We start from the raw sequence: 26,712 nt of genomic DNA, 5'->3' as shown, positions 1-26,712 counted from the left end.
CACCTGTGCACTTCACCCCTCCAGTGAATGCTGGCCCTCTTGACCGCAGCAACATTCAGGGGCCCAACCTACACATGACACACATGACTTTCACATTTTTTTATTTCACCAATCCATCAGGCCTGTGGACCCCTGAACGGCCCAGGGCTGGCCCTCTTGACTGCAGCAAAATAAACTCTGCTGCACGAGCTTGGGCCCTGTGAGCAAACAACCTGACTCGCACACTAAACTCTTTCTTTCTTTCACCAATAAATCAGGGGAAAGCGCGAACGCAGTCCCCCACTACCAGAAATAATGCAGTCGAGAATCCCGCATTTGGGGACATCGCAGGGGTCAGCAAATCCGATGTGCAATGGATGAGCCTCACCCTGGGAGCTCTGCCTTGCTGATCACAGATGCTCCCCTGCCAGGTAAGTATGAGTTGCGAGCCAGAGGGCAGGGCTTGGGCCTGTTCTGGAAGCCCCGCTAAGCGAGGGTGAGAAGGCCGGCCCTGACCCAGCCCCAGCCCTCCCGGAAGCCCTGAGCGTCTGCGGAGCTGCCTGTCCCACGTGCAGGGGGAAGCTCCGGCAGGCAGAGCCCAGCAGAAGAGGCACATTGTGGCACAGTTCATGTCTCCCACCAGGCCCTGCTCGGCCTGAGATTTGCATAAATTCGGACCTGGCTGCCAGCCAGCAGGCCCAGTCGGAAAGCGAGCAGGCCTGGCGCAGTGGGCCCACTGGCCCGTCGGCCCCAGGCGGGTCCATGGCCCTCCTGAGCCGACAGGTCACCCCGCTTAACAAGAGCGTCTCGGGTGGGGTGCCCCCCGCCAGGACACGGCAAGGCCCGATCGTGCCCGATCGGTGCTCGGACGGGGCGGGCGGCAGCGGCGGCCGGGAGCCAGTTTCACCCCTGCCCCCAAAACCCCAGGAGCTGGCTGGGCCTTCCTTAGGTTGGAGGGCCTGGGCGCGAAAGCAGAGCCCGGGCAGGGCAGGCTGGCTTCAAGAACTACCGGGGCACCTGATATCATGGGGCGCACAAGTCTGGGGTTAGGCACCTGTGCACTTCACCCCTCCAGTGAATGCTGGCCCTCTTGACCGCAGCAACATTCAGGGGCCCAACCTACACATGACACACATGACTTTCACATTTTTTTATTTCACCAATCCATCAGGCCTGTGGACCCCTGAACGGCCCAGGGCTGGCCCTCTTGACTGCAGCAAAATAAACTCTGCTGCACGAGCTTGGGCCCTGTGTGCAAACAACCTGACTCGCACACTAAACTCTTTCTTTCTTTCACCAATAAATCAGGGGAAAGCGCGAACGCAGTCCCCCACTACCAGAAATAATGCAGTCGAGAATCCCGCATTTGGGGACATCGCAGGGGTCAGCAAATCCGATGTGCAATGGATGAGCCTCACCCTGGGAGCTCTGCCTTGCTGATCACAGATGCTCCCCTGCCAGGTAAGTATGAGTTGCGAGCCAGAGGGCAGGGCTTGGGCCTGTTCTGGAAGCCCCGCTAAGCGAGGGTGAGAAGGCCGGCCCTGACCCAGCCCCAGCCCTCCCGGAAGCCCTGAGCGTCTGCGGAGCTGCCTGTCCCACGTGCAGGGGGAAGCTCCGGCAGGCAGAGCCCAGCAGAAGAGGCACATTGTGGCACAGTTCATGTCTCCCACCAGGCCCTGCTCGGCCTGAGATTTGCATAAATTCGGACCTGGCTGCCAGCCAGCAGGCCCAGTCGGAAAGCGAGCAGGCCTGGCGCAGTGGGCCCACTGGCCCGTCGGCCCCAGGCGGGTCCATGGCCCTCCTGAGCCGACAGGTCACCCCGCTTAACAAGAGCGTCTCGGGTGGGGTGCCCCCCGCCAGGACACGGCAAGGCCGTGAAGGCAAGGCCCGATCGTGCCCGATCCGGTGCTCGGACGGGGCGGGCGGCAGCGGCGGCCGGGAGCCAGTCTCACCCCTGCCCCCAAAACCCCAGGAGCTGGCTGGGCCTTCCTTAGGTTGGAGGGCCTGGGCGCGAAAGCAGAGCCCGGGCAGGGCAGGCTGGCTTCAAGAACTACCGGGGCACCTGATATCATGGGGCGCACAAGTCTGGGGTTAGGCACCTGTGCACTTCACCCCTCCAGTGAATGCTGGCCCTCTTGACCGCAGCAACATTCAGGGGCCCAACCTACACATGACACACATGACTTTCACATTTTTTTATTTCACCAATCCATCAGGCCTGTGGACCCCTGAACGGCCCAGGGCTGGCCCTCTTGACTGCAGCAAAATAAACTCTGCTGCACGAGCTTGGGCCCTGTGTGCAAACAACCTGACTCGCACACTAAACTCTTTCTTTCTTTCACCAATAAATCAGGGGAAAGCGCGAACGCAGTCCCCCACTACCAGAAATAATGCAGTCGAGAATCCCGCATTTGGGGACATCGCAGGGGTCAGCAAATCCGATGTGCAATGGAGGAGTCTCACCCTGGGAGCTCTGCCTTGCTGATCACAGATGCTCCCCTGCCAGGTAAGTATGAGTTGCGAGCCAGAGGGCAGGGCTTGGGCCTGTTCTGGAAGCCCCGCTAAGCGAGGGTGAGAAGGCCGGCCCTGACCCAGCCCCAGCCCTCCCGGAAGCCCTGAGCGTCTGCGGAGCTGCCTGTCCCACGTGCAGGGGGAAGCTCCGGCAGGCAGAGCCCAGCAGAAGAGGCACATTGTGGCACAGTTCATGTCTCCCACCAGGCCCTGCTCGGCCTGAGATTTGCATAAATTCGGACCTGGCTGCCAGCCAGCAGGCCCAGTCGGAAAGCGAGCAGGCCTGGCGCAGTGGGCCCACTGGCCCGTCGGCCCCAGGCGGGTCCATGGCCCTCCTGAGCCGACAGGTCACCCCGCTTAACAAGAGCGTCTCGGGTGGGGTGCCCCCCGCCAGGACACGGCAAGGCCGTGAAGGCAAGGCCCGATCGTGCCCGATCGGTGCTCGGACGGGGCGGGCGGCAGCGGCGGCCGGGAGCCAGTCTCACCCCTGCCCCCAAAACCCCAGGAGCTGGCTGGGCCTTCCTTAGGTTGGAGGGCCTGGGCGCGAAAGCAGAGCCCGGGCAGGGCAGGCTGGCTTCAAGAACTACCGGGGCACCTGATATCATGGGGCGCACAAGTCTGGGGTTAGGCACCTGTGCACTTCACCCCTCCAGTGAATGCTGGCCCTCTTGACCGCAGCAACATTCAGGGGCCCAACCTACACATGACACACATGACTTTCACATTTTTTTATTTCACCAATCCATCAGGCCTGTGGACCCCTGAACGGCCCAGGGCTGGCCCTCTTGACTGCAGCAAAATAAACTCTGCTGCACGAGCTTGGGCCCTGTGTGCAAACAACCTGACTCGCACACTAAACTCTTTCTTTCTTTCACCAATAAATCAGGGGAAAGCGCGAACGCAGTCCCCCACTACCAGAAATAATGCAGTCGAGAATCCCGCATTTGGGGACATCGCAGGGGTCAGCAAATCCGATGTGCAATGGAGGAGTCTCACCCTGGGAGCTCTGCCTTGCTGATCACAGATGCTCCCCTGCCAGGTAAGTATGAGTTGCGAGCCAGAGGGCAGGGCTTGGGCCTGTTCTGGAAGCCCCGCTAAGCGAGGGTGAGAAGGCCGGCCCTGACCCAGCCCCAGCCCTCCCGGAAGCCCTGAGCGTCTGCGGAGCTGCCTGTCCCACGTGCAGGGGGAAGCTCCGGCAGGCAGAGCCCAGCAGAAGAGGCACATTGTGGCACAGTTCATGTCTCCCACCAGGCCCTGCTCGGCCTGAGATTTGCATAAATTCGGACCTGGCTGCCAGCCAGCAGGCCCAGTCGGAAAGCGAGCAGGCCTGGCGCAGTGGGCCCACTGGCCCGTCGGCCCCAGGCGGGTCCATGGCCCTCCTGAGCCGACAGGTCACCCCGCTTAACAAGAGCGTCTCGGGTGGGGTGCCCCCCGCCAGGACACGGCAAGGCCCGATCGTGCCCGATCGGTGCTCGGACGGGGCGGGCGGCAGCGGCGGCCGGGAGCCAGTCTCACCCCTGCCCCCAAAACCCCAGGAGCTGGCTGGGCCTTCCTTAGGTTGGAGGGCCTGGGCGCGAAAGCAGAGCCCGGGCAGGGCAGGCTGGCTTCAAGAACTACCGGGGCACCTGATATCATGGGGCGCACAAGTCTGGGGTTAGGCACCTGTGCACTTCACCCCTCCAGTGAATGCTGGCCCTCTTGACCGCAGCAACATTCAGGGGCCCAACCTACACATGACACACATGACTTTCACATTTTTTTATTTCACCAATCCATCAGGCCTGTGGACCCCTGAACGGCCCAGGGCTGGCCCTCTTGACTGCAGCAAAATAAACTCTGCTGCACGAGCTTGGGCCCTGTGTGCAAACAACCTGACTCGCACACTAAACTCTTTCTTTCTTTCACCAATAAATCAGGGGAAAGCGCGAACGCAGTCCCCCACTACCAGAAATAATGCAGTCGAGAATCCCGCATTTGGGGACATCGCAGGGGTCAGCAAATCCGATGTGCAATGGAGGAGTCTCACCCTGGGAGCTCTGCCTTGCTGATCACAGATGCTCCCCTGCCAGGTAAGTATGAGTTGCGAGCCAGAGGGCAGGGCTTGGGCCTGTTCTGGAAGCCCCGCTAAGCGAGGGTGAGAAGGCCGGCCCTGACCCAGCCCCAGCCCTCCCGGAAGCCCTGAGCGTCTGCGGAGCTGCCTGTCCCACGTGCAGGGGGAAGCTCCGGCAGGCAGAGCCCAGCAGAAGAGGCACATTGTGGCACAGTTCATGTCTCCCACCAGGCCCTGCTCGGCCTGAGATTTGCATAAATTCGGACCTGGCTGCCAGCCAGCAGGCCCAGTCGGAAAGCGAGCAGGCCTGGCGCAGTGGGCCCACTGGCCCGTCGGCCCCAGGCGGGTCCATGGCCCTCCTGAGCCGACAGGTCACCCCGCTTAACAAGAGCGTCTCGGGTGGGGTGCCCCCCGCCAGGACACGGCAAGGCCCGATCGTGCCCGATCGGTGCTCGGACGGGGCGGGCGGCAGCGGCGGCCGGGAGCCAGTTTCACCCCTGCCCCCAAAACCCCAGGAGCTGGCTGGGCCTTCCTTAGGTTGGAGGGCCTGGGCGCGAAAGCAGAGCCCGGGCAGGGCAGGCTGGCTTCAAGAACTACCGGGGCACCTGATATCATGGGGCGCACAAGTCTGGGGTTAGGCACCTGTGCACTTCACCCCTCCAGTGAATGCTGGCCCTCTTGACCGCAGCAACATTCAGGGGCCCAACCTACACATGACACACATGACTTTCACATTTTTTTATTTCACCAATCCATCAGGCCTGTGGACCCCTGAACGGCCCAGGGCTGGCCCTCTTGACTGCAGCAAAATAAACTCTGCTGCACGAGCTTGGGCCCTGTGTGCAAACAACCTGACTCGCACACTAAACTCTTTCTTTCTTTCACCAATAAATCAGGGGAAAGCGCGAACGCAGTCCCCCACTACCAGAAATAATACAGTCGAGAATCCCGCATTTGGGGACATCGCAGGGGTCAGCAAATCCGATGTGCAATGGATGAGCCTCACCCTGGGAGCTCTGCCTTGCTGATCACAGATGCTCCCCTGCCAGGTAAGTATGAGTTGCGAGCCAGAGGGCAGGGCTTGGGCCTGTTCTGGAAGCCCCGCTAAGCGAGGGTGAGAAGGCCGGCCCTGACCCAGCCCCAGCCCTCCCGGAAGCCCTGAGCGTCTGCGGAGCTGCCTGTCCCACGTGCAGGGGGAAGCTCCGGCAGGCAGAGCCCAGCAGAAGAGGCACATTGTGGCACAGTTCATGTCTCCCACCAGGCCCTGCTCGGCCTGAGATTTGCATAAATTCGGACCTGGCTGCCAGCCAGCAGGCCCAGTCGGAAAGCGAGCAGGCCTGGCGCAGTGGGCCCACTGGCCCGTCGGCCCCAGGCGGGTCCATGGCCCTCCTGAGCCGACAGGTCACCCCGCTTAACAAGAGCGTCTCGGGTGGGGTGCCCCCCGCCAGGACACGGCAAGGCCCGATCGTGCCCGATCGGTGCTCGGACGGGGCGGGCGGCAGCGGCGGCCGGGAGCCAGTCTCACCCCTGCCCCCAAAACCCCAGGAGCTGGCTGGGCCTTCCTTAGGTTGGAGGGCCTGGGCGCGAAAGCAGAGCCCGGGCAGGGCAGGCTGGCTTCAAGAACTACCGGGGCACCTGATATCATGGGGCGCACAAGTCTGGGGTTAGGCACCTGTGCACTTCACCCCTCCAGTGAATGCTGGCCCTCTTGACCGCAGCAACATTCAGGGGCCCAACCTACACATGACACACATGACTTTCACATTTTTTTATTTCACCAATCCATCAGGCCTGTGGACCCCTGAACGGCCCAGGGCTGGCCCTCTTGACTGCAGCAAAATAAACTCTGCTGCACGAGCTTGGGCCCTGTGTGCAAACAACCTGACTCGCACACTAAACTCTTTCTTTCTTTCACCAATAAATCAGGGGAAAGCGCGAACGCAGTCCCCCACTACCAGAAATAATGCAGTCGAGAATCCCGCATTTGGGGACATCGCAGGGGTCAGCAAATCCGATGTGCAATGGAGGAGTCTCACCCTGGGAGCTCTGCCTTGCTGATCACAGATGCTCCCCTGCCAGGTAAGTATGAGTTGCGAGCCAGAGGGCAGGGCTTGGGCCTGTTCTGGAAGCCCCGCTAAGCGAGGGTGAGAAGGCCGGCCCTGACCCAGCCCCAGCCCTCCCGGAAGCCCTGAGCGTCTGCGGAGCTGCCTGTCCCACGTGCAGGGGGAAGCTCCGGCAGGCAGAGCCCAGCAGAAGAGGCACATTGTGGCACAGTTCATGTCTCCCACCAGGCCCTGCTCGGCCTGAGATTTGCATAAATTCGGACCTGGCTGCCAGCCAGCAGGCCCAGTCGGAAAGCGAGCAGGCCTGGCGCAGTGGGCCCACTGGCCCGTCGGCCCCAGGCGGGTCCATGGCCCTCCTGAGCCGACAGGTCACCCCGCTTAACAAGAGCGTCTCGGGTGGGGTGCCCCCCGCCAGGACACGGCAAGGCCGTGAAGGCAAGGCCCGATCGTGCCCGATCGGTGCTCGGACGGGGCGGGCGGCAGCGGCGGCCGGGAGCCAGTCTCACCCCTGCCCCCAAAACCCCAGGAGCTGGCTGGGCCTTCCTTAGGTTGGAGGGCCTGGGCGCGAAAGCAGAGCCCGGGCAGGGCAGGCTGGCTTCAAGAACTACCGGGGCACCTGATATCATGGGGCGCACAAGTCTGGGGTTAGGCACCTGTGCACTTCACCCCTCCAGTGAATGCTGGCCCTCTTGACCGCAGCAACATTCAGGGGCCCAACCTACACATGACACACATGACTTTCACATTTTTTTATTTCACCAATCCATCAGGCCTGTGGACCCCTGAACGGCCCAGGGCTGGCCCTCTTGACTGCAGCAAAATAAACTCTGCTGCACGAGCTTGGGCCCTGTGTGCAAACAACCTGACTCGCACACTAAACTCTTTCTTTCTTTCACCAATAAATCAGGGGAAAGCGCGAACGCAGTCCCCCACTACCAGAAATAATGCAGTCGAGAATCCCGCATTTGGGGACATCGCAGGGGTCAGCAAATCCGATGTGCAATGGAGGAGTCTCACCCTGGGAGCTCTGCCTTGCTGATCACAGATGCTCCCCTGCCAGGTAAGTATGAGTTGCGAGCCAGAGGGCAGGGCTTGGGCCTGTTCTGGAAGCCCCGCTAAGCGAGGGTGAGAAGGCCGGCCCTGACCCAGCCCCAGCCCTCCCGGAAGCCCTGAGCGTCTGCGGAGCTGCCTGTCCCACGTGCAGGGGGAAGCTCCGGCAGGCAGAGCCCAGCAGAAGAGGCACATTGTGGCACAGTTCATGTCTCCCACCAGGCCCTGCTCGGCCTGAGATTTGCATAAATTCGGACCTGGCTGCCAGCCAGCAGGCCCAGTCGGAAAGCGAGCAGGCCTGGCGCAGTGGGCCCACTGGCCCGTCGGCCCCAGGCGGGTCCATGGCCCTCCTGAGCCGACAGGTCACCCCGCTTAACAAGAGCGTCTCGGGTGGGGTGCCCCCCGCCAGGACACGGCAAGGCCCGATCGTGCCCGATCGGTGCTCGGACGGGGCGGGCGGCAGCGGCGGCCGGGAGCCAGTCTCACCCCTGCCCCCAAAACCCCAGGAGCTGGCTGGGCCTTCCTTAGGTTGGAGGGCCTGGGCGCGAAAGCAGAGCCCGGGCAGGGCAGGCTGGCTTCAAGAACTACCGGGGCACCTGATATCATGGGGCGCACAAGTCTGGGGTTAGGCACCTGTGCACTTCACCCCTCCAGTGAATGCTGGCCCTCTTGACCGCAGCAACATTCAGGGGCCCAACCTACACATGACACACATGACTTTCACATTTTTTTATTTCACCAATCCATCAGGCCTGTGGACCCCTGAACGGCCCAGGGCTGGCCCTCTTGACTGCAGCAAAATAAACTCTGCTGCACGAGCTTGGGCCCTGTGTGCAAACAACCTGACTCGCACACTAAACTCTTTCTTTCTTTCACCAATAAATCAGGGGAAAGCGCGAACGCAGTCCCCCACTACCAGAAATAATGCAGTCGAGAATCCCGCATTTGGGGACATCGCAGGGGTCAGCAAATCCGATGTGCAATGGAGGAGTCTCACCCTGGGAGCTCTGCCTTGCTGATCACAGATGCTCCCCTGCCAGGTAAGTATGAGTTGCGAGCCAGAGGGCAGGGCTTGGGCCTGTTCTGGAAGCCCCGCTAAGCGAGGGTGAGAAGGCCGGCCCTGACCCAGCCCCAGCCCTCCCGGAAGCCCTGAGCGTCTGCGGAGCTGCCTGTCCCACGTGCAGGGGGAAGCTCCGGCAGGCAGAGCCCAGCAGAAGAGGCACATTGTGGCACAGTTCATGTCTCCCACCAGGCCCTGCTCGGCCTGAGATTTGCATAAATTCGGACCTGGCTGCCAGCCAGCAGGCCCAGTCGGAAAGCGAGCAGGCCTGGCGCAGTGGGCCCACTGGCCCGTCGGCCCCAGGCGGGTCCATGGCCCTCCTGAGCCGACAGGTCACCCCGCTTAACAAGAGCGTCTCGGGTGGGGTGCCCCCCGCCAGGACACGGCAAGGCCCGATCGTGCCCGATCGGTGCTCGGACGGGGCGGGCGGCAGCGGCGGCCGGGAGCCAGTTTCACCCCTGCCCCCAAAACCCCAGGAGCTGGCTGGGCCTTCCTTAGGTTGGAGGGCCTGGGCGCGAAAGCAGAGCCCGGGCAGGGCAGGCTGGCTTCAAGAACTACCGGGGCACCTGATATCATGGGGCGCACAAGTCTGGGGTTAGGCACCTGTGCACTTCACCCCTCCAGTGAATGCTGGCCCTCTTGACCGCAGCAACATTCAGGGGCCCAACCTACACATGACACACATGACTTTCACATTTTTTTATTTCACCAATCCATCAGGCCTGTGGACCCCTGAACGGCCCAGGGCTGGCCCTCTTGACTGCAGCAAAATAAACTCTGCTGCACGAGCTTGGGCCCTGTGTGCAAACAACCTGACTCGCACACTAAACTCTTTCTTTCTTTCACCAATAAATCAGGGGAAAGCGCGAACGCAGTCCCCCACTACCAGAAATAATACAGTCGAGAATCCCGCATTTGGGGACATCGCAGGGGTCAGCAAATCCGATGTGCAATGGATGAGCCTCACCCTGGGAGCTCTGCCTTGCTGATCACAGATGCTCCCCTGCCAGGTAAGTATGAGTTGCGAGCCAGAGGGCAGGGCTTGGGCCTGTTCTGGAAGCCCCGCTAAGCGAGGGTGAGAAGGCCGGCCCTGACCCAGCCCCAGCCCTCCCGGAAGCCCTGAGCGTCTGCGGAGCTGCCTGTCCCACGTGCAGGGGGAAGCTCCGGCAGGCAGAGCCCAGCAGAAGAGGCACATTGTGGCACAGTTCATGTCTCCCACCAGGCCCTGCTCGGCCTGAGATTTGCATAAATTCGGACCTGGCTGCCAGCCAGCAGGCCCAGTCGGAAAGCGAGCAGGCCTGGCGCAGTGGGCCCACTGGCCCGTCGGCCCCAGGCGGGTCCATGGCCCTCCTGAGCCGACAGGTCACCCCGCTTAACAAGAGCGTCTCGGGTGGGGTGCCCCCCGCCAGGACACGGCAAGGCCCGATCGTGCCCGATCGGTGCTCGGACGGGGCGGGCGGCAGCGGCGGCCGGGAGCCAGTTTCACCCCTGCCCCCAAAACCCCAGGAGCTGGCTGGGCCTTCCTTAGGTTGGAGGGCCTGGGCGCGAAAGCAGAGCCCGGGCAGGGCAGGCTGGCTTCAAGAACTACCGGGGCACCTGATATCATGGGGCGCACAAGTCTGGGGTTAGGCACCTGTGCACTTCACCCCTCCAGTGAATGCTGGCCCTCTTGACCGCAGCAACATTCAGGGGCCCAACCTACACATGACACACATGACTTTCACATTTTTTTATTTCACCAATCCATCAGGCCTGTGGACCCCTGAACGGCCCAGGGCTGGCCCTCTTGACTGCAGCAAAATAAACTCTGCTGCACGAGCTTGGGCCCTGTGTGCAAACAACCTGACTCGCACACTAAACTCTTTCTTTCTTTCACCAATAAATCAGGGGAAAGCGCGAACGCAGTCCCCCACTACCAGAAATAATGCAGTCGAGAATCCCGCATTTGGGGACATCGCAGGGGTCAGCAAATCCGATGTGCAATGGAGGAGTCTCACCCTGGGAGCTCTGCCTTGCTGATCACAGATGCTCCCCTGCCAGGTAAGTATGAGTTGCGAGCCAGAGGGCAGGGCTTGGGCCTGTTCTGGAAGCCCCGCTAAGCGAGGGTGAGAAGGCCGGCCCTGACCCAGCCCCAGCCCTCCCGGAAGCCCTGAGCGTCTGCGGAGCTGCCTGTCCCACGTGCAGGGGGAAGCTCCGGCAGGCAGAGCCCAGCAGAAGAGGCACATTGTGGCACAGTTCATGTCTCCCACCAGGCCCTGCTCGGCCTGAGATTTGCATAAATTCGGACCTGGCTGCCAGCCAGCAGGCCCAGTCGGAAAGCGAGCAGGCCTGGCGCAGTGGGCCCACTGGCCCGTCGGCCCCAGGCGGGTCCATGGCCCTCCTGAGCCGACAGGTCACCCCGCTTAACAAGAGCGTCTCGGGTGGGGTGCCCCCCGCCAGGACACGGCAAGGCCGTGAAGGCAAGGCCCGATCGTGCCCGATCGGTGCTCGGACGGGGCGGGCGGCAGCGGCGGCCGGGAGCCAGTCTCACCCCTGCCCCCAAAACCCCAGGAGCTGGCTGGGCCTTCCTTAGGTTGGAGGGCCTGGGCGCGAAAGCAGAGCCCGGGCAGGGCAGGCTGGCTTCAAGAACTACCGGGGCACCTGATATCATGGGGCGCACAAGTCTGGGGTTAGGCACCTGTGCACTTCACCCCTCCAGTGAATGCTGGCCCTCTTGACCGCAGCAACATTCAGGGGCCCAACCTACACATGACACACATGACTTTCACATTTTTTTATTTCACCAATCCATCAGGCCTGTGGACCCCTGAACGGCCCAGGGCTGGCCCTCTTGACTGCAGCAAAATAAACTCTGCTGCACGAGCTTGGGCCCTGTGTGCAAACAACCTGACTCGCACACTAAACTCTTTCTTTCTTTCACCAATAAATCAGGGGAAAGCGCGAACGCAGTCCCCCACTACCAGAAATAATGCAGTCGAGAATCCCGCATTTGGGGACATCGCAGGGGTCAGCAAATCCGATGTGCAATGGAGGAGTCTCACCCTGGGAGCTCTGCCTTGCTGATCACAGATGCTCCCCTGCCAGGTAAGTATGAGTTGCGAGCCAGAGGGCAGGGCTTGGGCCTGTTCTGGAAGCCCCGCTAAGCGAGGGTGAGAAGGCCGGCCCTGACCCAGCCCCAGCCCTCCCGGAAGCCCTGAGCGTCTGCGGAGCTGCCTGTCCCACGTGCAGGGGGAAGCTCCGGCAGGCAGAGCCCAGCAGAAGAGGCACATTGTGGCACAGTTCATGTCTCCCACCAGGCCCTGCTCGGCCTGAGATTTGCATAAATTCGGACCTGGCTGCCAGCCAGCAGGCCCAGTCGGAAAGCGAGCAGGCCTGGCGCAGTGGGCCCACTGGCCCGTCGGCCCCAGGCGGGTCCATGGCCCTCCTGAGCCGACAGGTCACCCCGCTTAACAAGAGCGTCTCGGGTGGGGTGCCCCCCGCCAGGACACGGCAAGGCCCGATCGTGCCCGATCGGTGCTCGGACGGGGCGGGCGGCAGCGGCGGCCGGGAGCCAGTCTCACCCCTGCCCCCAAAACCCCAGGAGCTGGCTGGGCCTTCCTTAGGTTGGAGGGCCTGGGCGCGAAAGCAGAGCCCGGGCAGGGCAGGCTGGCTTCAAGAACTACCGGGGCACCTGATATCATGGGGCGCACAAGTCTGGGGTTAGGCACCTGTGCACTTCACCCCTCCAGTGAATGCTGGCCCTCTTGACCGCAGCAACATTCAGGGGCCCAACCTACACATGACACACATGACTTTCACATTTTTTTATTTCACCAATCCATCAGGCCTGTGGACCCCTGAACGGCCCAGGGCTGGCCCTCTTGACTGCAGCAAAATAAACTCTGCTGCACGAGCTTGGGCCCTGTGTGCAAACAACCTGACTCGCACACTAAACTCTTTCTTTCTTTCACCAATAAATCAGGGGAAAGCGCGAACGCAGTCCCCCACTACCAGAAATAATGCAGTCGAGAATCCCGCATTTGGGGACATCGCAGGGGTCAGCAAATCCGATGTGCAATGGAGGAGTCTCACCCTGGGAGCTCTGCCTTGCTGATCACAGATGCTCCCCTGCCAGGTAAGTATGAGTTGCGAGCCAGAGGGCAGGGCTTGGGCCTGTTCTGGAAGCCCCGCTAAGCGAGGGTGAGAAGGCCGGCCCTGACCCAGCCCCAGCCCTCCCGGAAGCCCTGAGCGTCTGCGGAGCTGCCTGTCCCACGTGCAGGGGGAAGCTCCGGCAGGCAGAGCCCAGCAGAAGAGGCACATTGTGGCACAGTTCATGTCTCCCACCAGGCCCTGCTCGGCCTGAGATTTGCATAAATTCGGACCTGGCTGCCAGCCAGCAGGCCCAGTCGGAAAGCGAGCAGGCCTGGCGCAGTGGGCCCACTGGCCCGTCGGCCCCAGGCGGGTCCATGGCCCTCCTGAGCCGACAGGTCACCCCGCTTAACAAGAGCGTCTCGGGTGGGGTGCCCCCCGCCAGGACACGGCAAGGCCCGATCGTGCCCGATCGGTGCTCGGACGGGGCGGGCGGCAGCGGCGGCCGGGAGCCAGTTTCACCCCTGCCCCCAAAACCCCAGGAGCTGGCTGGGCCTTCCTTAGGTTGGAGGGCCTGGGCGCGAAAGCAGAGCCCGGGCAGGGCAGGCTGGCTTCAAGAACTACCGGGGCACCTGATATCATGGGGCGCACAAGTCTGGGGTTAGGCACCTGTGCACTTCACCCCTCCAGTGAATGCTGGCCCTCTTGACCGCAGCAACATTCAGGGGCCCAACCTACACATGACACACATGACTTTCACATTTTTTTATTTCACCAATCCATCAGGCCTGTGGACCCCTGAACGGCCCAGGGCTGGCCCTCTTGACTGCAGCAAAATAAACTCTGCTGCACGAGCTTGGGCCCTGTGTGCAAACAACCTGACTCGCACACTAAACTCTTTCTTTCTTTCACCAATAAATCAGGGGAAAGCGCGAACGCAGTCCCCCACTACCAGAAATAATACAGTCGAGAATCCCGCATTTGGGGACATCGCAGGGGTCAGCAAATCCGATGTGCAATGGATGAGCCTCACCCTGGGAGCTCTGCCTTGCTGATCACAGATGCTCCCCTGCCAGGTAAGTATGAGTTGCGAGCCAGAGGGCAGGGCTTGGGCCTGTTCTGGAAGCCCCGCTAAGCGAGGGTGAGAAGGCCGGCCCTGACCCAGCCCCAGCCCTCCCGGAAGCCCTGAGCGTCTGCGGAGCTGCCTGTCCCACGTGCAGGGGGAAGCTCCGGCAGGCAGAGCCCAGCAGAAGAGGCACATTGTGGCACAGTTCATGTCTCCCACCAGGCCCTGCTCGGCCTGAGATTTGCATAAATTCGGACCTGGCTGCCAGCCAGCAGGCCCAGTCGGAAAGCGAGCAGGCCTGGCGCAGTGGGCCCACTGGCCCGTCGGCCCCAGGCGGGTCCATGGCCCTCCTGAGCCGACAGGTCACCCCGCTTAACAAGAGCGTCTCGGGTGGGGTGCCCCCCGCCAGGACACGGCAAGGCCCGATCGTGCCCGATCGGTGCTCGGACGGGGCGGGCGGCAGCGGCGGCCGGGAGCCAGTCTCACCCCTGCCCCCAAAACCCCAGGAGCTGGCTGGGCCTTCCTTAGGTTGGAGGGCCTGGGCGCGAAAGCAGAGCCCGGGCAGGGCAGGCTGGCTTCAAGAACTACCGGGGCACCTGATATCATGGGGCGCACAAGTCTGGGGTTAGGCACCTGTGCACTTCACCCCTCCAGTGAATGCTGGCCCTCTTGACCGCAGCAACATTCAGGGGCCCAACCTACACATGACACACATGACTTTCACATTTTTTTATTTCACCAATCCATCAGGCCTGTGGACCCCTGAACGGCCCAGGGCTGGCCCTCTTGACTGCAGCAAAATAAACTCTGCTGCACGAGCTTGGGCCCTGTGTGCAAACAACCTGACTCGCACACTAAACTCTTTCTTTCTTTCACCAATAAATCAGGGGAAAGCGCGAACGCAGTCCCCCACTACCAGAAATAATGCAGTCGAGAATCCCGCATTTGGGGACATCGCAGGGGTCAGCAAATCCGATGTGCAATGGAGGAGTCTCACCCTGGGAGCTCTGCCTTGCTGATCACAGATGCTCCCCTGCCAGGTAAGTATGAGTTGCGAGCCAGAGGGCAGGGCTTGGGCCTGTTCTGGAAGCCCCGCTAAGCGAGGGTGAGAAGGCCGGCCCTGACCCAGCCCCAGCCCTCCCGGAAGCCCTGAGCGTCTGCGGAGCTGCCTGTCCCACGTGCAGGGGGAAGCTCCGGCAGGCAGAGCCCAGCAGAAGAGGCACATTGTGGCACAGTTCATGTCTCCCACCAGGCCCTGCTCGGCCTGAGATTTGCATAAATTCGGACCTGGCTGCCAGCCAGCAGGCCCAGTCGGAAAGCGAGCAGGCCTGGCGCAGTGGGCCCACTGGCCCGTCGGCCCCAGGCGGGTCCATGGCCCTCCTGAGCCGACAGGTCACCCCGCTTAACAAGAGCGTCTCGGGTGGGGTGCCCCCCGCCAGGACACGGCAAGGCCGTGAAGGCAAGGCCCGATCGTGCCCGATCGGTGCTCGGACGGGGCGGGCGGCAGCGGCGGCCGGGAGCCAGTCTCACCCCTGCCCCCAAAACCCCAGGAGCTGGCTGGGCCTTCCTTAGGTTGGAGGGCCTGGGCGCGAAAGCAGAGCCCGGGCAGGGCAGGCTGGCTTCAAGAACTACCGGGGCACCTGATATCATGGGGCGCACAAGTCTGGGGTTAGGCACCTGTGCACTTCACCCCTCCAGTGAATGCTGGCCCTCTTGACCGCAGCAACATTCAGGGGCCCAACCTACACATGACACACATGACTTTCACATTTTTTTATTTCACCAATCCATCAGGCCTGTGGACCCCTGAACGGCCCAGGGCTGGCCCTCTTGACTGCAGCAAAATAAACTCTGCTGCACGAGCTTGGGCCCTGTGTGCAAACAACCTGACTCGCACACTAAACTCTTTCTTTCTTTCACCAATAAATCAGGGGAAAGCGCGAACGCAGTCCCCCACTACCAGAAATAATGCAGTCGAGAATCCCGCATTTGGGGACATCGCAGGGGTCAGCAAATCCGATGTGCAATGGAGGAGTCTCACCCTGGGAGCTCTGCCTTGCTGATCACAGATGCTCCCCTGCCAGGTAAGTATGAGTTGCGAGCCAGAGGGCAGGGCTTGGGCCTGTTCTGGAAGCCCCGCTAAGCGAGGGTGAGAAGGCCGGCCCTGACCCAGCCCCAGCCCTCCCGGAAGCCCTGAGCGTCTGCGGAGCTGCCTGTCCCACGTGCAGGGGGAAGCTCCGGCAGGCAGAGCCCAGCAGAAGAGGCACATTGTGGCACAGTTCATGTCTCCCACCAGGCCCTGCTCGGCCTGAGATTTGCATAAATTCGGACCTGGCTGCCAGCCAGCAGGCCCAGTCGGAAAGCGAGCAGGCCTGGCGCAGTGGGCCCACTGGCCCGTCGGCCCCAGGCGGGTCCATGGCCCTCCTGAGCCGACAGGTCACCCCGCTTAACAAGAGCGTCTCGGGTGGGGTGCCCCCCGCCAGGACACGGCAAGGCCCGATCGTGCCCGATCGGTGCTCGGACGGGGCGGGCGGCAGCGGCGGCCGGGAGCCAGTCTCACCCCTGCCCCCAAAACCCCAGGAGCTGGCTGGGCCTTCCTTAGGTTGGAGGGCCTGGGCGCGAAAGCAGAGCCCGGGCAGGGCAGGCTGGCTTCAAGAACTACCGGGGCACCTGATATCATGGGGCGCACAAGTCTGGGGTTAGGCACCTGTGCACTTCACCCCTCCAGTGAATGCTGGCCCTCTTGACCGCAGCAACATTCAGGGGCCCAACCTACACATGACACACATGACTTTCACATTTTTTTATTTCACCAATCCATCAGGCCTGTGGACCCCTGAACGGCCCAGGGCTGGCCCTCTTGACTGCAGCAAAATAAACTCTGCTGCACGAGCTTGGGCCCTGTGTGCAAACAACCTGACTCGCACACTAAACTCTTTCTTTCTTTCACCAATAAATCAGGGGAAAGCGCGAACGCAGTCCCCCACTACCAGAAATAATGCAGTCGAGAATCCCGCATTTGGGGACATCGCAGGGGTCAGCAAATCCGATGTGCAATGGAGGAGTCTCACCCTGGGAGCTCTGCCTTGCTGATCACAGATGCTCCCCTGCCAGGTAAGTATGAGTTGCGAGCCAGAGGGCAGGGCTTGGGCCTGTTCTGGAAGCCCCGCTAAGCGAGGGTGAGAAGGCCGGCCCTGACCCAGCCCCAGCCCTCCCGGAAGCCCTGAGCGTCTGCGGAGCTGCCTGTCCCACGTGCAGGGGGAAGCTCCGGCAGGCAGAGCCCAGCAGAAGAGGCACATTGTGGCACAGTTCATGTCTCCCACCAGGCCCTGCTCGGCCTGAGATTTGCATAAATTCGGACCTGGCTGCCAGCCAGCAGGCCCAGTCGGAAAGCGAGCAGGCCTGGCGCAGTGGGCCCACTGGCCCGTCGGCCCCAGGCGGGTCCATGGCCCTCCTGAGCCGACAGGTCACCCCGCTTAACAAGAGCGTCTCGGGTGGGGTGCCCCCCGCCAGGACACGGCAAGGCCCGATCGTGCCCGATCGGTGCTCGGACGGGGCGGGCGGCAGCGGCGGCCGGGAGCCAGTTTCACCCCTGCCCCCAAAACCCCAGGAGCTGGCTGGGCCTTCCTTAGGTTGGAGGGCCTGGGCGCGAAAGCAGAGCCCGGGCAGGGCAGGCTGGCTTCAAGAACTACCGGGGCACCTGATATCATGGGGCGCACAAGTCTGGGGTTAGGCACCTGTGCACTTCACCCCTCCAGTGAATGCTGGCCCTCTTGACCGCAGCAACATTCAGGGGCCCAACCTACACATGACACACATGACTTTCACATTTTTTTATTTCACCAATCCATCAGGCCTGTGGACCCCTGAACGGCCCAGGGCTGGCCCTCTTGACTGCAGCAAAATAAACTCTGCTGCACGAGCTTGGGCCCTGTGTGCAAACAACCTGACTCGCACACTAAACTCTTTCTTTCTTTCACCAATAAATCAGGGGAAAGCGCGAACGCAGTCCCCCACTACCAGAAATAATACAGTCGAGAATCCCGCATTTGGGGACATCGCAGGGGTCAGCAAATCCGATGTGCAATGGATGAGCCTCACCCTGGGAGCTCTGCCTTGCTGATCACAGATGCTCCCCTGCCAGGTAAGTATGAGTTGCGAGCCAGAGGGCAGGGCTTGGGCCTGTTCTGGAAGCCCCGCTAAGCGAGGGTGAGAAGGCCGGCCCTGACCCAGCCCCAGCCCTCCCGGAAGCCCTGAGCGTCTGCGGAGCTGCCTGTCCCACGTGCAGGGGGAAGCTCCGGCAGGCAGAGCCCAGCAGAAGAGGCACATTGTGGCACAGTTCATGTCTCCCACCAGGCCCTGCTCGGCCTGAGATTTGCATAAATTCGGACCTGGCTGCCAGCCAGCAGGCCCAGTCGGAAAGCGAGCAGGCCTGGCGCAGTGGGCCCACTGGCCCGTCGGCCCCAGGCGGGTCCATGGCCCTCCTGAGCCGACAGGTCACCCCGCTTAACAAGAGCGTCTCGGGTGGGGTGCCCCCCGCCAGGACACGGCAAGGCCCGATCGTGCCCGATCGGTGCTCGGACGGGGCGGGCGGCAGCGGCGGCCGGGAGCCAGTTTCACCCCTGCCCCCAAAACCCCAGGAGCTGGCTGGGCCTTCCTTAGGTTGGAGGGCCTGGGCGCGAAAGCAGAGCCCGGGCAGGGCAGGCTGGCTTCAAGAACTACCGGGGCACCTGATATCATGGGGCGCACAAGTCTGGGGTTAGGCACCTGTGCACTTCACCCCTCCAGTGAATGCTGGCCCTCTTGACCGCAGCAACATTCAGGGGCCCAACCTACACATGACACACATGACTTTCACATTTTTTTATTTCACCAATCCATCAGGCCTGTGGACCCCTGAACGGCCCAGGGCTGGCCCTCTTGACTGCAGCAAAATAAACTCTGCTGCACGAGCTTGGGCCCTGTGTGCAAACAACCTGACTCGCACACTAAACTCTTTCTTTCTTTCACCAATAAATCAGGGGAAAGCGCGAACGCAGTCCCCCACTACCAGAAATAATGCAGTCGAGAATCCCGCATTTGGGGACATCGCAGGGGTCAGCAAATCCGATGTGCAATGGAGGAGTCTCACCCTGGGAGCTCTGCCTTGCTGATCACAGATGCTCCCCTGCCAGGTAAGTATGAGTTGCGAGCCAGAGGGCAGGGCTTGGGCCTGTTCTGGAAGCCCCGCTAAGCGAGGGTGAGAAGGCCGGCCCTGACCCAGCCCCAGCCCTCCCGGAAGCCCTGAGCGTCTGCGGAGCTGCCTGTCCCACGTGCAGGGGGAAGCTCCGGCAGGCAGAGCCCAGCAGAAGAGGCACATTGTGGCACAGTTCATGTCTCCCACCAGGCCCTGCTCGGCCTGAGATTTGCATAAATTCGGACCTGGCTGCCAGCCAGCAGGCCCAGTCGGAAAGCGAGCAGGCCTGGCGCAGTGGGCCCACTGGCCCGTCGGCCCCAGGCGGGTCCATGGCCCTCCTGAGCCGACAGGTCACCCCGCTTAACAAGAGCGTCTCGGGTGGGGTGCCCCCCGCCAGGACACGGCAAGGCCGTGAAGGCAAGGCCCGATCGTGCCCGATCGGTGCTCGGACGGGGCGGGCGGCAGCGGCGGCCGGGAGCCAGTCTCACCCCTGCCCCCAAAACCCCAGGAGCTGGCTGGGCCTTCCTTAGGTTGGAGGGCCTGGGCGCGAAAGCAGAGCCCGGGCAGGGCAGGCTGGCTTCAAGAACTACCGGGGCACCTGATATCATGGGGCGCACAAGTCTGGGGTTAGGCACCTGTGCACTTCACCCCTCCAGTGAATGCTGGCCCTCTTGACCGCAGCAACATTCAGGGGCCCAACCTACACATGACACACATGACTTTCACATTTTTTTATTTCACCAATCCATCAGGCCTGTGGACCCCTGAACGGCCCAGGGCTGGCCCTCTTGACTGCAGCAAAATAAACTCTGCTGCACGAGCTTGGGCCCTGTGTGCAAACAACCTGACTCGCACACTAAACTCTTTCTTTCTTTCACCAATAAATCAGGGGAAAGCGCGAACGCAGTCCCCCACTACCAGAAATAATGCAGTCGAGAATCCCGCATTTGGGGACATCGCAGGGGTCAGCAAATCCGATGTGCAATGGAGGAGTCTCACCCTGGGAGCTCTGCCTTGCTGATCACAGATGCTCCCCTGCCAGGTAAGTATGAGTTGCGAGCCAGAGGGCAGGGCTTGGGCCTGTTCTGGAAGCCCCGCTAAGCGAGGGTGAGAAGGCCGGCCCTGACCCAGCCCCAGCCCTCCCGGAAGCCCTGAGCGTCTGCGGAGCTGCCTGTCCCACGTGCAGGGGGAAGCTCCGGCAGGCAGAGCCCAGCAGAAGAGGCACATTGTGGCACAGTTCATGTCTCCCACCAGGCCCTGCTCGGCCTGAGATTTGCATAAATTCGGACCTGGCTGCCAGCCAGCAGGCCCAGTCGGAAAGCGAGCAGGCCTGGCGCAGTGGGCCCACTGGCCCGTCGGCCCCAGGCGGGTCCATGGCCCTCCTGAGCCGACAGGTCACCCCGCTTAACAAGAGCGTCTCGGGTGGGGTGCCCCCCGCCAGGACACGGCAAGGCCCGATCGTGCCCGATCGGTGCTCGGACGGGGCGGGCGGCAGCGGCGGCCGGGAGCCAGTCTCACCCCTGCCCCCAAAACCCCAGGAGCTGGCTGGGCCTTCCTTAGGTTGGAGGGCCTGGGCGCGAAAGCAGAGCCCGGGCAGGGCAGGCTGGCTTCAAGAACTACCGGGGCACCTGATATCATGGGGCGCACAAGTCTGGGGTTAGGCACCTGTGCACTTCACCCCTCCAGTGAATGCTGGCCCTCTTGACCGCAGCAACATTCAGGGGCCCAACCTACACATGACACACATGACTTTCACATTTTTTTATTTCACCAATCCATCAGGCCTGTGGACCCCTGAACGGCCCAGGGCTGGCCCTCTTGACTGCAGCAAAATAAACTCTGCTGCACGAGCTTGGGCCCTGTGTGCAAACAACCTGACTCGCACACTAAACTCTTTCTTTCTTTCACCAATAAATCAGGGGAAAGCGCGAACGCAGTCCCCCACTACCAGAAATAATGCAGTCGAGAATCCCGCATTTGGGGACATCGCAGGGGTCAGCAAATCCGATGTGCAATGGAGGAGTCTCACCCTGGGAGCTCTGCCTTGCTGATCACAGATGCTCCCCTGCCAGGTAAGTATGAGTTGCGAGCCAGAGGGCAGGGCTTGGGCCTGTTCTGGAAGCCCCGCTAAGCGAGGGTGAGAAGGCCGGCCCTGACCCAGCCCCAGCCCTCCCGGAAGCCCTGAGCGTCTGCGGAGCTGCCTGTCCCACGTGCAGGGGGAAGCTCCGGCAGGCAGAGCCCAGCAGAAGAGGCACATTGTGGCACAGTTCATGTCTCCCACCAGGCCCTGCTCGGCCTGAGATTTGCATAAATTCGGACCTGGCTGCCAGCCAGCAGGCCCAGTCGGAAAGCGAGCAGGCCTGGCGCAGTGGGCCCACTGGCCCGTCGGCCCCAGGCGGGTCCATGGCCCTCCTGAGCCGACAGGTCACCCCGCTTAACAAGAGCGTCTCGGGTGGGGTGCCCCCCGCCAGGACACGGCAAGGCCCGATCGTGCCCGATCGGTGCTCGGACGGGGCGGGCGGCAGCGGCGGCCGGGAGCCAGTTTCACCCCTGCCCCCAAAACCCCAGGAGCTGGCTGGGCCTTCCTTAGGTTGGAGGGCCTGGGCGCGAAAGCAGAGCCCGGGCAGGGCAGGCTGGCTTCAAGAACTACCGGGGCACCTGATATCATGGGGCGCACAAGTCTGGGGTTAGGCACCTGTGCACTTCACCCCTCCAGTGAATGCTGGCCCTCTTGACCGCAGCAACATTCAGGGGCCCAACCTACACATGACACACATGACTTTCACATTTTTTTATTTCACCAATCCATCAGGCCTGTGGACCCCTGAACGGCCCAGGGCTGGCCCTCTTGACTGCAGCAAAATAAACTCTGCTGCACGAGCTTGGGCCCTGTGTGCAAACAACCTGACTCGCACACTAAACTCTTTCTTTCTTTCACCAATAAATCAGGGGAAAGCGCGAACGCAGTCCCCCACTACCAGAAATAATACAGTCGAGAATCCCGCATTTGGGGACATCGCAGGGGTCAGCAAATCCGATGTGCAATGGATGAGCCTCACCCTGGGAGCTCTGCCTTGCTGATCACAGATGCTCCCCTGCCAGGTAAGTATGAGTTGCGAGCCAGAGGGCAGGGCTTGGGCCTGTTCTGGAAGCCCCGCTAAGCGAGGGTGAGAAGGCCGGCCCTGACCCAGCCCCAGCCCTCCCGGAAGCCCTGAGCGTCTGCGGAGCTGCCTGTCCCACGTGCAGGGGGAAGCTCCGGCAGGCAGAGCCCAGCAGAAGAGGCACATTGTGGCACAGTTCATGTCTCCCACCAGGCCCTGCTCGGCCTGAGATTTGCATAAATTCGGACCTGGCTGCCAGCCAGCAGGCCCAGTCGGAAAGCGAGCAGGCCTGGCGCAGTGGGCCCACTGGCCCGTCGGCCCCAGGCGGGTCCATGGCCCTCCTGAGCCGACAGGTCACCCCGCTTAACAAGAGCGTCTCGGGTGGGGTGCCCCCCGCCAGGACACGGCAAGGCCCGATCGTGCCCGATCGGTGCTCGGACGGGGCGGGCGGCAGCGGCGGCCGGGAGCCAGTTTCACCCCTGCCCCCAAAACCCCAGGAGCTGGCTGGGCCTTCCTTAGGTTGGAGGGCCTGGGCGCGAAAGCAGAGCCCGGGCAGGGCAGGCTGGCTTCAAGAACTACCGGGGCACCTGATATCATGGGGCGCACAAGTCTGGGGTTAGGCACCTGTGCACTTCACCCCTCCAGTGAATGCTGGCCCTCTTGACCGCAGCAACATTCAGGGGCCCAACCTACACATGACACACATGACTTTCACATTTTTTTATTTCACCAATCCATCAGGCCTGTGGACCCCTGAACGGCCCAGGGCTGGCCCTCTTGACTGCAGCAAAATAAACTCTGCTGCACGAGCTTGGGCCCTGTGTGCAAACAACCTGACTCTGCACACTAAACTCTTTCTTTCTTTCACCAATAAATCAGGGGAAAGCGCGAACGCAGTCCCCCACTACCAGAAATAATGCAGTCGAGAATCCCGCATTTGGGGACATCGCAGGGGTCAGCAAATCCGATGTGCAATGGATGAGCCTCACCCTGGGAGCTCTGCCTTGCTGATCACAGATGCTCCCCTGCCAGGTAAGTATGAGTTGCGAGCCAGAGGGCAGGGCTTGGGCCTGTTCTGGAAGCCCCGCTAAGCGAGGGTGAGAAGGCCGGCCCTGACCCAGCCCCAGCCCTCCCGGAAGCCCTGAGCGTCTGCGGAGCTGCCTGTCCCACGTGCAGGGGGAAGCTCCGGCAGGCAGAGCCCAGCAGAAGAGGCACATTGTGGCACAGTTCATGTCTCCCACCAGGCCCTGCTCGGCCTGAGATTTGCATAAATTCGGACCTGGCTGCCAGCCAGCAGGCCCAGTCGGAAAGCGAGCAGGCCTGGCGCAGTGGGCCCACTGGCCCGTCGGCCCCAGGCGGGTCCATGGCCCTCCTGAGCCGACAGGTCACCCCGCTTAACAAGAGCGTCTCGGGTGGGGTGCCCCCCGCCAGGACACGGCAAGGCCGTGAAGGCAAGGCCCGATCGTGCCCGATCGGTGCTCGGACGGGGCGGGCGGCAGCGGCGGCCGGGAGCCAGTCTCACCCCTGCCCCCAAAACCCCAGGAGCTGGCTGGGCCTTCCTTAGGTTGGAGGGCCTGGGCGCGAAAGCAGAGCCCGGGCAGGGCAGGCTGGCTTCAAGAACTACCGGGGCACCTGATATCATGGGGCGCACAAGTCTGGGGTTAGGCACCTGTGCACTTCACCCCTCCAGTGAATGCTGGCCCTCTTGACCGCAGCAACATTCAGGGGCCCAACCTACACATGACACACATGACTTTCACATTTTTTTATTTCACCAATCCATCAGGCCTGTGGACCCCTGAACGGCCCAGGGCTGGCCCTCTTGACTGCAGCAAAATAAACTCTGCTGCACGAGCTTGGGCCCTGTGTGCAAACAACCTGACTCGCACACTAAACTCTTTCTTTCTTTCACCAATAAATCAGGGGAAAGCGCGAACGCAGTCCCCCACTACCAGAAATAATGCAGTCGAGAATCCCGCATTTGGGGACATCGCAGGGGTCAGCAAATCCGATGTGCAATGGAGGAGTCTCACCCTGGGAGCTCTGCCTTGCTGATCACAGATGCTCCCCTGCCAGGTAAGTATGAGTTGCGAGCCAGAGGGCAGGGCTTGGGCCTGTTCTGGAAGCCCCGCTAAGCGAGGGTGAGAAGGCCGGCCCTGACCCAGCCCCAGCCCTCCCGGAAGCCCTGAGCGTCTGCGGAGCTGCCTGTCCCACGTGCAGGGGGAAGCTCCGGCAGGCAGAGCCCAGCAGAAGAGGCACATTGTGGCACAGTTCATGTCTCCCACCAGGCCCTGCTCGGCCTGAGATTTGCATAAATTCGGACCTGGCTGCCAGCCAGCAGGCCCAGTCGGAAAGCGAGCAGGCCTGGCGCAGTGGGCCCACTGGCCCGTCGGCCCCAGGCGGGTCCATGGCCCTCCTGAGCCGACAGGTCACCCCGCTTAACAAGAGCGTCTCGGGTGGGGTGCCCCCCGCCAGGACACGGCAAGGCCCGATCGTGCCCGATCGGTGCTCGGACGGGGCGGGCGGCAGCGGCGGCCGGGAGCCAGTTTCACCCCTGCCCCCAAAACCCCAGGAGCTGGCTGGGCCTTCCTTAGGTTGGAGGGCCTGGGCGCGAAAGCAGAGCCCGGGCAGGGCAGGCTGGCTTCAAGAACTACCGGGGCACCTGATATCATGGGGCGCACAAGTCTGGGGTTAGGCACCTGTGCACTTCACCCCTCCAGTGAATGCTGGCCCTCTTGACCGCAGCAACATTCAGGGGCCCAACCTACACATGACACACATGACTTTCACATTTTTTTATTTCACCAATCCATCAGGCCTGTGGACCCCTGAACGGCCCAGGGCTGGCCCTCTTGACTGCAGCAAAATAAACTCTGCTGCACGAGCTTGGGCCCTGTGTGCAAACAACCTGACTCGCACACTAAACTCTTTCTTTCTTTCACCAATAAATCAGGGGAAAGCGCGAACGCAGTCCCCCACTACCAGAAATAATGTAGTCGAGAATCCCGCATTTGGGGACATCGCAGGGGTCAGCAAATCCGATGTGCAATGGAGGAGTCTCACCCTGGGAGCTCTGCCTTGCTGATCACAGATGCTCCCCTGCCAGGTAAGTATGAGTTGCGAGCCAGAGGGCAGGGCTTGGGCCTGTTCTGGAAGCCCCGCTAAGCGAGGGTGAGAAGGCCGGCCCTGACCCAGCCCCAGCCCTCCCGGAAGCCCTGAGCGTCTGCGGAGCTGCCTGTCCCACGTGCAGGGGGAAGCTCCGGCAGGCAGAGCCCAGCAGAAGAGGCACATTGTGGCACAGTTCATGTCTCCCACCAGGCCCTGCTCGGCCTGAGATTTGCATAAATTCGGACCTGGCTGCCAGCCAGCAGGCCCAGTCGGAAAGCGAGCAGGCCTGGCGCAGTGGGCCCACTGGCCCGTCGGCCCCAGGCGGGTCCATGGCCCTCCTGAGCCGACAGGTCACCCCGCTTAACAAGAGCGTCTCGGGTGGGGTGCCCCCCGCCAGGACACGGCAAGGCCCGATCGTGCCCGATCGGTGCTCGGACGGGGCGGGCGGCAGCGGCGGCCGGGAGCCAGTTTCACCCCTGCCCCCAAAACCCCAGGAGCTGGCTGGGCCTTCCTTAGGTTGGAGGGCCTGGGCGCGAAAGCAGAGCCCGGGCAGGGCAGGCTGGCTTCAAGAACTACCGGGGCACCTGATATCATGGGGCGCACAAGTCTGGGGTTAGGCACCTGTGCACTTCACCCCTCCAGTGAATGCTGGCCCTCTTGACCGCAGCAACATTCAGGGGCCCAACCTACACATGACACACATGACTTTCACATTTTTTTATTTCACCAATCCATCAGGCCTGTGGACCCCTGAACGGCCCAGGGCTGGCCCTCTTGACTGCAGCAAAATAAACTCTGCTGCACGAGCTTGGGCCCTGTGTGCAAACAACCTGACTCGCACACTAAACTCTTTCTTTCTTTCACCAATAAATCAGGGGAAAGCGCGAACGCAGTCCCCCACTACCAGAAATAATACAGTCGAGAATCCCGCATTTGGGGACATCGCAGGGGTCAGCAAATCCGATGTGCAATGGATGAGCCTCACCCTGGGAGCTCTGCCTTGCTGATCACAGATGCTCCCCTGCCAGGTAAGTATGAGTTGCGAGCCAGAGGGCAGGGCTTGGGCCTGTTCTGGAAGCCCCGCTAAGCGAGGGTGAGAAGGCCGGCCCTGACCCAGCCCCAGCCCTCCCGGAAGCCCTGAGCGTCTGCGGAGCTGCCTGTCCCACGTGCAGGGGGAAGCTCCGGCAGGCAGAGCCCAGCAGAAGAGGCACATTGTGGCACAGTTCATGTCTCCCACCAGGCCCTGCTCGGCCTGAGATTTGCATAAATTCGGACCTGGCTGCCAGCCAGCAGGCCCAGTCGGAAAGCGAGCAGGCCTGGCGCAGTGGGCCCACTGGCCCGTCGGCCCCAGGCGGGTCCATGGCCCTCCTGAGCCGACAGGTCACCCCGCTTAACAAGAGCGTCTCGGGTGGGGTGCCCCCCGCCAGGACACGGCAAGGCCCGATCGTGCCCGATCGGTGCTCGGACGGGGCGGGCGGCA

General features: G+C 62.1%; 26 non-coding genes across 26 annotated transcripts; all 26 read right to left on the bottom strand.

The window, feature by feature from the left end:
• Positions 1-254: 254 nt before the first annotated feature.
• On the bottom strand, positions 255-418 carry LOC138558099 (U1 spliceosomal RNA). The gene has a single exon (XR_011298254.1). It is a non-coding gene; the product is annotated as a U1 spliceosomal RNA (small nuclear RNA).
• An 866-nt stretch (positions 419-1,284) lies between these two features.
• On the bottom strand, positions 1,285-1,448 carry LOC138558098 (U1 spliceosomal RNA). Its single transcript, XR_011298253.1, has one exon. It is a non-coding gene; the product is annotated as a U1 spliceosomal RNA (small nuclear RNA).
• Positions 1,449-2,329: 881 nt separating this feature from the next.
• Positions 2,330-2,493, bottom strand: LOC138558496 (U1 spliceosomal RNA). Its single transcript, XR_011298644.1, has one exon. It is a non-coding gene; the product is annotated as a U1 spliceosomal RNA (small nuclear RNA).
• Positions 2,494-3,373: 880 nt separating this feature from the next.
• Positions 3,374-3,537, bottom strand: LOC138558495 (U1 spliceosomal RNA). The gene has a single exon (XR_011298643.1). It is a non-coding gene; the product is annotated as a U1 spliceosomal RNA (small nuclear RNA).
• An 866-nt stretch (positions 3,538-4,403) lies between these two features.
• LOC138558494 (U1 spliceosomal RNA) lies at positions 4,404-4,567 on the bottom strand. Its single transcript, XR_011298642.1, has one exon. It is a non-coding gene; the product is annotated as a U1 spliceosomal RNA (small nuclear RNA).
• Positions 4,568-5,433: 866 nt separating this feature from the next.
• LOC138558321 (U1 spliceosomal RNA) lies at positions 5,434-5,597 on the bottom strand. Its single transcript, XR_011298473.1, has one exon. It is a non-coding gene; the product is annotated as a U1 spliceosomal RNA (small nuclear RNA).
• Positions 5,598-6,463: 866 nt separating this feature from the next.
• Positions 6,464-6,627, bottom strand: LOC138558493 (U1 spliceosomal RNA). The gene has a single exon (XR_011298641.1). It is a non-coding gene; the product is annotated as a U1 spliceosomal RNA (small nuclear RNA).
• Positions 6,628-7,507: 880 nt separating this feature from the next.
• LOC138558492 (U1 spliceosomal RNA) lies at positions 7,508-7,671 on the bottom strand. Its single transcript, XR_011298640.1, has one exon. It is a non-coding gene; the product is annotated as a U1 spliceosomal RNA (small nuclear RNA).
• Positions 7,672-8,537: 866 nt separating this feature from the next.
• On the bottom strand, positions 8,538-8,701 carry LOC138558491 (U1 spliceosomal RNA). The gene has a single exon (XR_011298639.1). It is a non-coding gene; the product is annotated as a U1 spliceosomal RNA (small nuclear RNA).
• An 866-nt stretch (positions 8,702-9,567) lies between these two features.
• On the bottom strand, positions 9,568-9,731 carry LOC138558320 (U1 spliceosomal RNA). Its single transcript, XR_011298472.1, has one exon. It is a non-coding gene; the product is annotated as a U1 spliceosomal RNA (small nuclear RNA).
• An 866-nt stretch (positions 9,732-10,597) lies between these two features.
• Positions 10,598-10,761, bottom strand: LOC138558490 (U1 spliceosomal RNA). The gene has a single exon (XR_011298638.1). It is a non-coding gene; the product is annotated as a U1 spliceosomal RNA (small nuclear RNA).
• An 880-nt stretch (positions 10,762-11,641) lies between these two features.
• On the bottom strand, positions 11,642-11,805 carry LOC138558488 (U1 spliceosomal RNA). The gene has a single exon (XR_011298636.1). It is a non-coding gene; the product is annotated as a U1 spliceosomal RNA (small nuclear RNA).
• Positions 11,806-12,671: 866 nt separating this feature from the next.
• On the bottom strand, positions 12,672-12,835 carry LOC138558487 (U1 spliceosomal RNA). Its single transcript, XR_011298635.1, has one exon. It is a non-coding gene; the product is annotated as a U1 spliceosomal RNA (small nuclear RNA).
• An 866-nt stretch (positions 12,836-13,701) lies between these two features.
• On the bottom strand, positions 13,702-13,865 carry LOC138558318 (U1 spliceosomal RNA). The gene has a single exon (XR_011298470.1). It is a non-coding gene; the product is annotated as a U1 spliceosomal RNA (small nuclear RNA).
• Positions 13,866-14,731: 866 nt separating this feature from the next.
• LOC138558486 (U1 spliceosomal RNA) lies at positions 14,732-14,895 on the bottom strand. Its single transcript, XR_011298634.1, has one exon. It is a non-coding gene; the product is annotated as a U1 spliceosomal RNA (small nuclear RNA).
• Positions 14,896-15,775: 880 nt separating this feature from the next.
• LOC138558485 (U1 spliceosomal RNA) lies at positions 15,776-15,939 on the bottom strand. Its single transcript, XR_011298633.1, has one exon. It is a non-coding gene; the product is annotated as a U1 spliceosomal RNA (small nuclear RNA).
• Positions 15,940-16,805: 866 nt separating this feature from the next.
• LOC138558484 (U1 spliceosomal RNA) lies at positions 16,806-16,969 on the bottom strand. Its single transcript, XR_011298632.1, has one exon. It is a non-coding gene; the product is annotated as a U1 spliceosomal RNA (small nuclear RNA).
• Positions 16,970-17,835: 866 nt separating this feature from the next.
• Positions 17,836-17,999, bottom strand: LOC138558317 (U1 spliceosomal RNA). Its single transcript, XR_011298469.1, has one exon. It is a non-coding gene; the product is annotated as a U1 spliceosomal RNA (small nuclear RNA).
• An 866-nt stretch (positions 18,000-18,865) lies between these two features.
• On the bottom strand, positions 18,866-19,029 carry LOC138558483 (U1 spliceosomal RNA). Its single transcript, XR_011298631.1, has one exon. It is a non-coding gene; the product is annotated as a U1 spliceosomal RNA (small nuclear RNA).
• An 880-nt stretch (positions 19,030-19,909) lies between these two features.
• On the bottom strand, positions 19,910-20,073 carry LOC138558482 (U1 spliceosomal RNA). Its single transcript, XR_011298630.1, has one exon. It is a non-coding gene; the product is annotated as a U1 spliceosomal RNA (small nuclear RNA).
• Positions 20,074-20,939: 866 nt separating this feature from the next.
• Positions 20,940-21,103, bottom strand: LOC138558481 (U1 spliceosomal RNA). Its single transcript, XR_011298629.1, has one exon. It is a non-coding gene; the product is annotated as a U1 spliceosomal RNA (small nuclear RNA).
• An 866-nt stretch (positions 21,104-21,969) lies between these two features.
• Positions 21,970-22,133, bottom strand: LOC138558316 (U1 spliceosomal RNA). Its single transcript, XR_011298468.1, has one exon. It is a non-coding gene; the product is annotated as a U1 spliceosomal RNA (small nuclear RNA).
• Positions 22,134-23,000: 867 nt separating this feature from the next.
• On the bottom strand, positions 23,001-23,164 carry LOC138558097 (U1 spliceosomal RNA). The gene has a single exon (XR_011298252.1). It is a non-coding gene; the product is annotated as a U1 spliceosomal RNA (small nuclear RNA).
• An 880-nt stretch (positions 23,165-24,044) lies between these two features.
• LOC138558480 (U1 spliceosomal RNA) lies at positions 24,045-24,208 on the bottom strand. The gene has a single exon (XR_011298628.1). It is a non-coding gene; the product is annotated as a U1 spliceosomal RNA (small nuclear RNA).
• An 866-nt stretch (positions 24,209-25,074) lies between these two features.
• LOC138558647 (U1 spliceosomal RNA) lies at positions 25,075-25,238 on the bottom strand. The gene has a single exon (XR_011298789.1). It is a non-coding gene; the product is annotated as a U1 spliceosomal RNA (small nuclear RNA).
• Positions 25,239-26,104: 866 nt separating this feature from the next.
• On the bottom strand, positions 26,105-26,268 carry LOC138558315 (U1 spliceosomal RNA). Its single transcript, XR_011298467.1, has one exon. It is a non-coding gene; the product is annotated as a U1 spliceosomal RNA (small nuclear RNA).
• Positions 26,269-26,712: the final 444 nt, after the last annotated feature.

Source organism: Ambystoma mexicanum, unplaced genomic scaffold (assembly GCF_040938575.1).
Source record: "Ambystoma mexicanum isolate Mex_15411 unplaced genomic scaffold, UKY_AmexF1_1 Mex_scaf34, whole genome shotgun sequence".
NCBI classification, from domain to species: Eukaryota; Metazoa; Chordata; class Amphibia; order Caudata; family Ambystomatidae; genus Ambystoma; species Ambystoma mexicanum.
Note: the sequence above shows the minus strand (reverse complement) of the source record. Positions and strands in the feature narration are given on the sequence as shown.